The sequence below is a fragment of the Peromyscus californicus genome, unplaced genomic scaffold, assembly GCF_007827085.1.
Source record: "Peromyscus californicus insignis strain IS unplaced genomic scaffold, ASM782708v3 Scaffold_7__1_contigs__length_154581171, whole genome shotgun sequence".
Lineage (NCBI taxonomy): Eukaryota > Metazoa > Chordata > Mammalia > Rodentia > Cricetidae > Peromyscus > Peromyscus californicus.
The window spans coordinates 136012713-136023699 of NW_026294595.1; the positions used below are offsets into that span (position 1 = coordinate 136012713).

A 10987-nucleotide genomic window follows, 5' to 3' on the forward strand; every position below is an offset into this window, starting at 1 on the left:
ACGTTAATTAAAATAAATTAACCTGGGCTCAGAGAGGTGGGGTTAGCAATTAGTTGACAGGAAGTAGCAGGGAGGAGTGTATCATGGGTTTTTTGGTTGGAGCAGTGTGAAAGAAGAGAGGAGAGAACAAGAGAGAAGATGCCAGGGCCCAGCCAGCCAAGCCATCAGACAGACAGACACAAAGCAAGCAGTGAAAGTAGGACATACAAAATGAATTAAATGTAAAAAACCCTGAGGCAAAATGTAGATGAAGAGAAACAGGTTAATTTAAGTTATAAGAGCTAGCAGGACAAACGTAAGATAAGGCCAAGTATTCATAACTAATAATAAGTCTTCATCTCATGATTTGGGAGCTGGTTGGTGGCCCAAAGGAAAGCCTGTTACATTTGGCCTTCCAATGTGGGGCTCAAATTTCCTCACAGGGCCCGAGAAAGCTGGAAAAAAAAAAGGATACAGCTCCTTTAAGAGGCTCTGCCATACTAATATGCTAAGTAGAAACAGCAAGCTAAGTAAAAAATGCCTGCCACAGTGAGGTCACCAACATCCCAGAGCTGGGGTGATTGAATGCAGCTCCCAGTTAAACATTTTAAGGGACTTAAGTTAAATGCAGCTCCTGACCAAGGCCTCAGTCTTAAGGCTGGCTATGGCCAGGCCAGTTGCCAGCTGAACCATGCAGCTGTAGCTTAGCATTTTAAGTTTTGGTTCATGTAGTCAGAAAAGGCTAGAGAGAGGCAGAAAAGACAGGTCCAGATGGGAAAAAACCTCCAAACAGGTTACAGTGTATTAAAAAAAATGTGCATAGGCTTAAGAAAGAAAAGAAAAATGGGCATAGACAGTCATAGAAAAAAATAGTTTAAAAACAATGTAAAGTCTAAAAAGAGAAAGTAAAGTAATATAAAGGAAAAAAGCCATGTAAAGATGGGAAATACACAGGGAGTCTGGATTCTGTATGGTGTTGTGTTGGCTTTGAACTTTTTGAATGGTGATGAGTGAATGATAGCTGCTGAGAGATACTGGATTGTAAAAGGAACTGCTGAAATAAACCAGCCTAGATACTTTGGGGATGCCTTCACTTTAAAATGGAATTCAGAAAATGTATTGCAATGGGAAAGAGGTTATGTTTTTGTTTCCACAGGAAAGAAAAGGTTGTAGATTCCTTCAAGATTAATAGCAATCAGGTTTGATTGGGGAAGACCTCCTGAAGATCTTGGATACAGATATAAAGAAGTAAACCAAGAAAAACTACAAGACAGGTGACGTATATACTGATCCCTCTGCATGGGAAAAGTTCTGAGACCGGACAACAAAGTTTTGGGAACTAGTCTTCCCATGACTTGACCTTATCTCAATTTTCTCATGGTACTCTGGAGATGCCTTCACTCTTAGACAACAGGAAGTAGTCTAGAAAACATGATGCCCATGTTCCCAAGAGTGGGGTGGATGGTTTTTGGTCATTTGGTGGGTTATGGATATTTGTCATCATTTAGGAGGGTTGATTGCAAATTGTTATTGTTCATTGTAAGGCAAGAAACTAAGCAAGGTAGGTTAGATTCAAGGATCTTTTTCTGAAAAGAAATAAGAGAATATAGGGATGATAGGATAAAAGAATAGATTATTGAATCTACTTTTAAAAGCAACTATTAGTCTCGAATATTTTACATTGGCATGGATTTTTGTATATTGATGCAGATTTAAGGTTATTTTTGTTACAACATACTGTATATATGTTTCTACTCTTGTTTAAGGGGTTTTTTTTGTATATTGATGCACATTTAAGGTTTTTTTTGTTATGCTGTATATGTTTCTACTCATGTTTAAGGTATTGTACCTATGCAGTTCATTTAAAAATGTAAGGTAAAATTCTAGTCCTTGAAAGCTTTTGTTATAAACCATTTAGGATAAGAGATGTAGGTTAGGAGTTAGTAATCTATAACAATCAAACTTATAGTTATATTAGGTATATTTTCAAGATTATACAGAGATATATTTTGAATAGATGATCTTCAAACACTTCAAAGACCTACAGAATATGGCATTTAAAATGTTTGGTTAACATAGGGCTTTTCATGACAATAAGACTTGTCTGCTCCTGGCAGCACCATCTACTTCATAAAAGAATGATGGGCATTGAAAACCTCCATATGGAGTTTGCTTTCAATGTGGCAAAGCTAGCCATTTGGGCAAGAAACTGTCCTTGCCTTGACTGCTGACAGTATGATGTCCAAACTGGACAAGCAAGAGATGAAGGAAAAGGACTGATGAACTTTACCAAGACAAGATAGGACAGTCTTTCAAAATTTCTGCTTCATAGAGAAGCCTGCTAGATATTTTAGGCCTGTAGGCTGAAAATGGGTGCCCCAACATTGCAGAGGAATCTTGACTGTCCAGGAGATCGGATGTCTCTGTCATTCCTATAGTTTTGGAAGTGGCTTGCTCGGCACTTCCTGTTTACTCAGGTAACATTATATCCTTTGATGGAGTTGAAGACTAGATAGTTGTGGTTACAGTGTTCCTTAGTTATGATAGAGGTAAATTAGGTACAGAGCTTTGGACTCATCAAGATAGGAGAGATAATAGAGTGATTTCTTCAAATTTGCCAAATGCAAAGGGACTGGATATTGTAAATGTACTTCTTATTGCATAACTGTTCTTATTGTATATAGTTTTACTATGTTAAAGTTAACACTTTTCTTTTTATTTGGACAAAAAGAGGGAAATATTGTGGAATATTTGTTTAACTAGGCAAAGATGTCTTATATTTGTTTATGCTACATTTGTTTAACTACGTAAAGATGTGCTGCATTTGTGTTAATTAAATAAAATTAACCTGGGCTCAGAGAGGTGGGGTTAGCAACTAGTTGACAGGAAGTAGCAGGGAGGGGTGTAGCATGGGTTTTTTTAGTTGGAGTGGTGTGGAAGAAGAGAGGAGAGAAAGAGGGAGACAGAGAGGGAGACACCCAGGGCCAGCCAGCCAGCCGCCAGACAGGCAGTCATAGAGCAAGCAGTGAAAGTAGGACATACAGAATGAAAGAAAGGTAAAAAGCCCTGAAGTAAAATGTAGATGAGGAGAAACAGGTTAATTTAAGTTATAAGAGCTAGTGGGACAAGCCTAAGATAAGTCCAAGCATTCATAACTAATAATGTCTCCACGCCATGATTTGGGAGTTGGTTGGTGGTCCAAATAAAAGCCTGTTATAGGAGTCTTGTTTATTTTGACCTTGTGGCTTACTAGCTTCCCATTTATGTCTGGTAACTTAGGCTCTGTTTATGGGGGACCCCTCCCTTGGCTCAGAATGCAGTTATCTTCTACAGGCTGCTGCCTATTACTACCTTGTACCTCTTGGGCTGCTCTGTGATTTGGAGATGGAGGACACCAAGAGAACATGGCCCATTGAATAAACTAAGAAAGGCTCACATGGGTCCCAGAGACCGAAGTGGCAAGCTTGGGGCCTGCATGGGTCTGCATCAGGTCTTCTTGCATATATGCTATGGCTGTTAGCTTGGTATTTTTGTGAGACTGCTGAAAATAGGAACAGGTGTGTCTCTGACTCTTGCCTGCTTTTGGGAAGCTTTCCCTCATGTTGGGTTGCCTTGTCTGGCATTGAAATGAAGGCTTTTGCCTTGTCTTACTGTATCTTGTTTTGTCCTGTTTGGTTGTCGTCTCTTGGAGGCCTGCTCTTTTCTGAAGAGGAAATGGAGGGATACTGGATCTGGGGGAAAGGGAAGGTAAAGGAACTGGAGGTAGTGGAGAGGGGGATAATTGGGGCAGCATATATTTATTGTATGAGAGAAAAAAATCTGTTTTCAATGAAATTAAAAAGAAAGATAATATAAAAAAAAAGGATCAACAACTTAATGCAAGACCTAAACCCACAAATTCTCAGACAATAACAAAGGGTTAAATCTTCTAGCTCTGTTTCCTTAACATAATATTTTGGAGGTTCTTTGCATGGTAGATGAATCTACTTTTCATTTCTTTCTATGTCTGAGCCATATTTACTTGTATGGAATGATAGTGGATTTAGTACTGAGGTTTTAGTGAATGGCCTACAATCACAAGAAACAGGGTGCAATAACATGTGTTATCAGGGCAGAGTGAAGCAAATTACTATGGAATTCTACTTCCTAATTATTGGGATGATCATAACTTGAAATAATGATAAAAATGAAGGTGAAAGTATGATGGCTAGGGACCTGTTGGATGCTGTTCTCTGGTGGTAGCTGTGGACCTATTAGAAGTTGTGTGCTCTGGTGGTAGATGTATGATCCTTCAGCTGTGGTGTGGTAAAGTTTGAAAGTTCCTAAAAAATGTAAACACAGAGTAACCAGCCAACCTTGTGACTTCAGTCCCAGCTGTATACCTCAAAGAATTGAAAATAGACGTTAGACAAAGCCACATACACATATTCGTAGCAGCAGTAGTTATAATCACCAAAGACAGAATTGACCTAAATGTCCATCAACTGATTAGTAGATAAACGTATTGTGGTATATGCATACAATGCTCTGTTATTCATCCATAAAAAAAGGTGGAACACAGATACAAGTTACAATGTAGATGGAGCTCCAAAAATCATGCTAAATAAAAAGAGACAGATAAAAAACTGACACGTGATTTCATTTATATAAAATATACAGACTTGACAAATCTATAGTAATAGAAATCAAATTGATAGTTTCTAGGGATGGGAAGTCACGAGGTGGAGTGGTGAATGCCTGTCTAATGAGTGTGAGATTTCATTTTGGAGTTATGGAAATGTTTTAGAATTAGATAAAAGTAGTGATTGCACAACACTGGAATGCACTTAGTGCCATCAAATTGTTTACTTTAAAGCAACTAATTTTATGTTATACATGTATTTTGCCTTAATCAATTAGTCAAAGAAAGAATCAAACAGAAAATATGGTTTGTGTGATGTTATCAACCATAAATGGGAGGTTCATAGATGGGAATGTTGTGGTCTTGAATTTTCTTCTTGCAGAAGAGTGTAACATGGCCTGGAAGAGAATCAAACAACAATGTCAGCTGGGGAAACAGCACTGGAAAGCCATCCCTGAGAGTCATACCTTCAGCCCACAATTTTCTGGTATGGAGCTGTGCATTGACTTTTGGAAATGAAAGAGGGGTAATGGTTGTATTTCTTGGGTCTTTGCTTGTGTTCTGTGCATGGCGAATCTTCTAAACTGTTGTTAACCCGAGGTATAATAAATGCTGTGTTGGGATAGAGGTTTGCTGGAGGGGAGGAGACTTCACAAGCAGAAGCATTCTAGGCAAAGGAACAAGTGTATGCAAAGGCCCTGAAGTAGGGACTTGCTGGTGTTGTCCTAGGCACTGAAGGAATGCTAGAGTGGCTTAGAACAAGAGAAAAGGAAAGACTGGAAGGTCATGGAGGCCTCCTGGGCCACTGGGAGGACTGGCTCTAGCCAAGGGACAAGGGAAGTCACAGAAGAGTTGGAGCTGAGGGAGTGACCTGGTTGGAGAAGAGAATGTAGGTGACCCTTGTGGATTTTCTTTCCTCCAGGGATAATGTGGTCATTATTTTGAAGTAGAGATTAATGGGGAGCAGAACAATGAAGAGGTAGTTAGGCATATGGTAGGACTGTTGACCCTTCCTACTGTCTGCCCTTCTCCATCTACACGTGATCTTGGGAGACACTAGAGGACGCAGGAAGTAGAAGTTTGACTGAAAAGACTCCATGATGTAGCTCTCATGAGGTCATCATCTATGATGGAGTGGGGTTTTACAGTACTGCAGCTGTTTGGGGGTTACCTATACTCCTGGGAGTAACCTCTTACCTGTGCTCTGTAAGCAAACATCATACATTCATTGGTTTGCCCAGTTGGACTTCAGGAGAATCTGTACTTTGGTCTGTCCTTGGTCCCTGTGGTAGTTTGAATGTAATTGGCCCCCATAAGCTCATAGGGAGTGGCACTTTTTGGAGGTGTGGCTTCATTGGAGTAGGTATGTCCGTTTTGGTGGAAGTGTGTCACTGTGTCACTTTAAGGTCTCCTATGATCAAGTTACACTCAGTGTGGCAGACAGTTCACTTCCTGCTGCCTGCAGATCAAGATGTAGAACTCTCAGCTCCTCTCCAGCACCGTGCCTCCATGTCCCACCATGATAATGGACCAACCTCTGAAACCATAGAACACTCCAATTAAATGTTTTCCTTGTTGTGGTCACAGTGTCTCTTCACAGCAATAGAAACCCTAACCAAGACAGTCCCCTATCAGGTGAATAGAACTTTGTTCCTGTCTCCCCAGGAAAAAAAAAAATAACATGTCAGTCGTATAAGGAGCTGACAAGTGACAAGTGTGACAAGAGCTAGGATGGAGAGGGCATGGTGTAGTGGGAGAGGACAACAGGAGACCCTGACTCAGTCTGGGGGTAGAAGGGGTTCATATAGGGCTCAGGCAGCATCTGGAACTTAGGTAAATGGGAGTCACCAAAGGGATCTAAGCAGGGGTCTGAAGAGTTCTGCCCCAATGCTGATCTCATTCCTTTTGAGTAAGCTTTAGGAGATCCTTGGGTGGGCAGCTGAAGCATTGATTTACCTGTGGGCCAGAGGACTGTGGGGGCCCGGAGAGGGCTGCTGGAGTGGGAAAGAGAAAGGCTTGAGAGAAGGCTGACCTGATCATCCTCAGGGAACTGTGAGACTATTGCTGTGAGGTGTGTCAGGTCCTCAAGGACTCTTGTGGCTCTAATTGAAATGCTTTCTGTCACAGGAATGTCAAGGAGTAGATGGCTCTTCCCCTAATGAAACCTTGGATGGAAGCTTGACAGCTTCTGAGTAGAGACAATTCAGCAGTTTAATGGCTCACTGACAGAGCTTGCTATACCCACCACTGCCTCCATTATTGTTTGGTCCATCCTCCTGTGTGCCTAAGTAAGCCTGTGATCCAAGGCCTTATAGCCTGAAAACATGTATCTGGCTGCTGGTCTCTGATTTCTCTGTGTCATTCAAGGGTAGTGGGATGCTGATGCTGACTGCACATGCCAATTAGGTTAATTCAGGAAGGAATGGATGCAAGGGCTGTTATGAAGTCATTAGTAAAGTGTAAGCAAGCCAAAAGGCCCAAGGGAAGGGGAGACAGTAAGAGGTGCTAGATAAGGAGTCTGGATGCTGAGCATCATGGAGGGGAGGCAGGTATAGGTGAAGAGCTGGGCTCTCAGTTGGAGAACTAGTCAGATCCGTCAGTCTTGCAAAGAAGAAGCTGTGGTGATGAATACTCAGACTGTGCTCTTCCTCTTTTCTCTAGTCCCATGCTGGGATGTCTCCTTGATGAAACCAGCCAGAAGCAGAGGTCAAAAGAGCCATGGGTGATCCATACATGCAGAGAAGTGTTGCCGAGTGGACATGAAGCAATAATGGAAAGTATCCCTGTTCTTCTGTGCCAGGCTTTGTCCTGAGCATAGGTCCAGAAGTTAGACATGGTCTGTCTTCAAAGAGCTGTCAGTGATGTGAGTGATGTGACAGTGGGAGCAGGCTGACAGATGGGGGGATGGGGGCTGTGACAGAGGCATGAACAAATTGCATGGACTTTCTCATGACATTGGCTGTTAAACAGGGGAAGAATGAGGAAGGTAGGGAGAGAGAGGGGATATTTGATTGCTCCTCTAGATACACACTCCCTTGGTGACATGTTCTAATACTGACATTTGATGGGTGGACATGAGAATTTCAGAGTATAAAAACGATGACATCAATGTGGCCTCATATGCTTACTGAGATTAGATGAGATACTTTGGGGCCAAGAGCAACCTTGGTCAGGAATCTGGGCAAAGCTCAAATGGGTTGTTCTCACTTGGACTCTGCAGTGATGATAGGCAGGTGACAGCTGGGTTTTGGCCACCATTAGGCCCCACTGAGCATGGTTGGCACTTAATGCTAGTCACTGCTAGGCCATCAATCACAGTGTATACCTGTGACCTCCAAAGAAGGGCAAGTCCTAGGGTAGCATAGTCAGAGTTGTTACATGGTACCTGGCATCTCCCCAAGTAAACCTTCTAACAGACCTGAGTAGAAGTTATATGACCTTTCCTGATCTTGTCTTAGAAGTCCCACATTGATTCTATAGCCTTCTACTTGTCACAATTAAGTCAAGAAGGTTGACTCAGATTCAGGGGGAAGGGACACAGAACATCCTTGTCAAGCATCAAAAATTAGCAGGCATAGTTTTTAATGATCAACAAGAGGCAAGAAAAATGAATAAATAAGGTTACCTACCTACTCCCTATTCCTTTTATAAATCAATAGCACTACACTTTCTTGCTGCTTCCACGGTTACCATGTGGGTAGGACTACTGAACTTTGAACTTGGATATGAGATTTATTATGGCTACTGAGATGTGAGTAGATATAACATGCCCTATGTCTAGTCAAAATTATTTTAAAAAATATTTATTTTTATCCTGTGTTTGTAGGTATACCACATATGTCCAGTCAGAAGAGAATGTTGGATCCCATGGGAATAGATTAAAAGATGGTTATAGGCTGCTATGTGGATGCTGAGAACCAAACATGGGTCCTCTGTAATAGAAGCAGGTGTTCTTAACTGTTGAGCCCTCTCTCCACCCACTCCTACCCTCAATCAGAAGCTTTCCGTGTACTCAGGTTACTTGGGTGGTCCTCTTGCACTCCTGTGACTGGCTGCACTAGTACAACAAAATGCCTGGCACACGCAACTTAAGAGAGGAAAGAGTTGTTTTGGCTTACAGTTTGAAAGGGCACAGTTCACCATGATGGAGAAGACACAATTGTTCTAGGTAGTAAGAGCTTGAAGCTAGGACCTCTCATATCTTGGGGGACCAGGAAGCAGAAAGACCTTGGATTGAAAGTGTCGCCTTGCTGTAGCCTCTCAGGACTGCATCCCCCAGCAGTGACCCATTTCCTCCAGCTACACCCATCCTCCTAAAGGTTATATGCTCTCCCCAAACAGTGCCACCAGTTGGGGGGACAAAATATTCAAACACACAGGCCTACGAGAAACATTTCATGTTCAAACTGACACTGGCCATGGGAAAGGCATACTCCGGAGGACTTCTCCATTTCCTTTCAAACTGAGAAACACGTGGAAAAGCCTGAACTCAGCCCGTAGCCTGGAACACAAGCAGCCCATGCACCTGCGAGGAATAAACGCTTGTTGAGGCAAGCCATGGAGATTTGGAAGTTGTTTATTATCTAGCACCGTCACAGCAAGAGCTCAGATAAGGTAAATGAGAAACACCATTATTATTCCAGTTTCCCAGATGGCAAACTGGAAGCAGAGAAAGGATAAATGAATTGCTTGGGTCTTAGACAAAATCTGCATCAGTCCCCGGGGACTCACTTTTAACCACTGTCTACAGAAAAGCACACAGACTAATTTGTCTGTCACGGCCAAAATGTGCTTCCAGCATCCCTGCTCAGCCTCTGGCCCAGACTTCAATGCTAAGCTAAACTCCTGCAGGAGCCAAGGACGCTGAAATACACAGCCAATGAAAGCCTGTTTTCTAGGCTCCAAAGCAGCAACCTGGGAGCCTCAGCTGGATCATCTCATCTGACATGGAGCACAGGGGGGCCAGCCAGGTGCCCAGGGAAGCCATGTTCAGCCTGAGTACACAGAAACCAGGTGGCATTTGCTCCATTCTTTGTTTTCAAATTCAGAGGCTGGCATCTTGAAAGGCATTATTTGTGAACTTATACACATTTTTGAACACTTAAGAGTTGGGGTAAAAATACAAATGTTCATCACGTGCTTGTCTGTATGTTCATATGTATGTGAGTATGTGTGTGTGTGTGTGTGTGTGTGTGTGTGTGTGTGTGTGTGTGTGTGTGTGTGTGATGTATGTGTATGTGTGTTCATGTGCATATACATGTATGTGTGCATATGGAAGCCAGAGGACATCCTCAGGTGTTCCTCAAGGACCTTCATTGTTTTTGATCCCGGACCTCTCACTGGCCTGGAACTCACCAAATATGCCAGCAAATCCAGGGATCCATCTCTTTCCACATCTCCAGCAGTGGGAATACAAGTATGCATTGCCATGCCAGGCTTTGTATATGTGGGTTCTGGAGGTCAATTCCAGGCCTTTGTGCTTTCAATGCAGGCAGTTTACTGACAGAGCTAACACCCAGCCCTTTGTGTCAACTTTTACAAATAGTGACAACCAACTTGAGGACTTCTGCCAGTTCCCATTGTCATTAGAAAGCTTCTCCCACTCCAGATGAAATAGGACAGCACTCCTTTGCTGATTAGGATCTGGTTATAATGTTCCTCATCTCGTGCAAATGTTCTGTCCTTGGACATCTTCCCTGATTGCTTTCAAGACCATTGCAACTACACAGAGCTCCCTTCACATTTTCTTCATTGTGCTTATTACAGATTGGGACTTCATGTTTATTTGCATAAATATTTGATGAACATTTAGTTGTCTTTATGGAGACAACACGCTGGTGTCATTTGTATGCCATCTGCTGCCCTGCACCCAGTGTGAAGACTAGCTCAGAGTGAAGTGGCCCATGATACTGTTGAGTAAGTAGATGTGAGAAATGGATAAAATGTGTCTATCATTTGCACAGATCTGGTCCTCAGTTTTATGGTCCTTGCAGGTCAATCTCACTTCTTGCTTGCCTTTTGGTGCTCCTTCTGAGATTTAGCTGGAGAAAGTATCCTTGCTTTACGATGAGTTAAGGAAGACCTTTTGAAAATGCCTTAAAAAACGAAGAGTCATTGGGAATGGATGAATTGGAATGGAGAACTCAGAGACAGGGAGACCAGACTGAAACAGTAAAGGCTCAGCTAAAAGGCTGTGGATTAATGACATTTCATGACAATGGTGGTAGGGGTGACCAGAGTCAGGCATAAAGCCAAAACGTGTTATAGGGCAGATGTGGCAGATGTGTGTGGAAGGGAACAGTTGGGTATGGGCTCCACTTGCAGCTCTAGAATTCCAACTTTGGGGGCAACATAAGGTCTTATCACATCTCCTATTCTGAAGGGATC

The 10987-nt window shown here is 42.4% G+C and overlaps 1 long non-coding RNA gene across 1 annotated transcript in view; it reads left to right on the forward strand.

Annotated features, from left to right (window-relative positions):
* The window catches only part of LOC128101710 (uncharacterized), a 103798-nt gene extending 93236 nt beyond the window's left edge, over window positions 1–10562 (forward strand). Inside the window, exons 2-5 of the long non-coding RNA XR_008215170.1 lie at window positions 1136–1253; window positions 4983–5087; window positions 7262–7463; window positions 8427–10562. This is a non-coding gene — a long non-coding RNA (uncharacterized LOC128101710). The remainder of the gene's footprint in view (window positions 1–1135; window positions 1254–4982; window positions 5088–7261; window positions 7464–8426) is intronic.
* The last annotated feature ends 425 nt before the right edge of the window (window positions 10563–10987 follow it).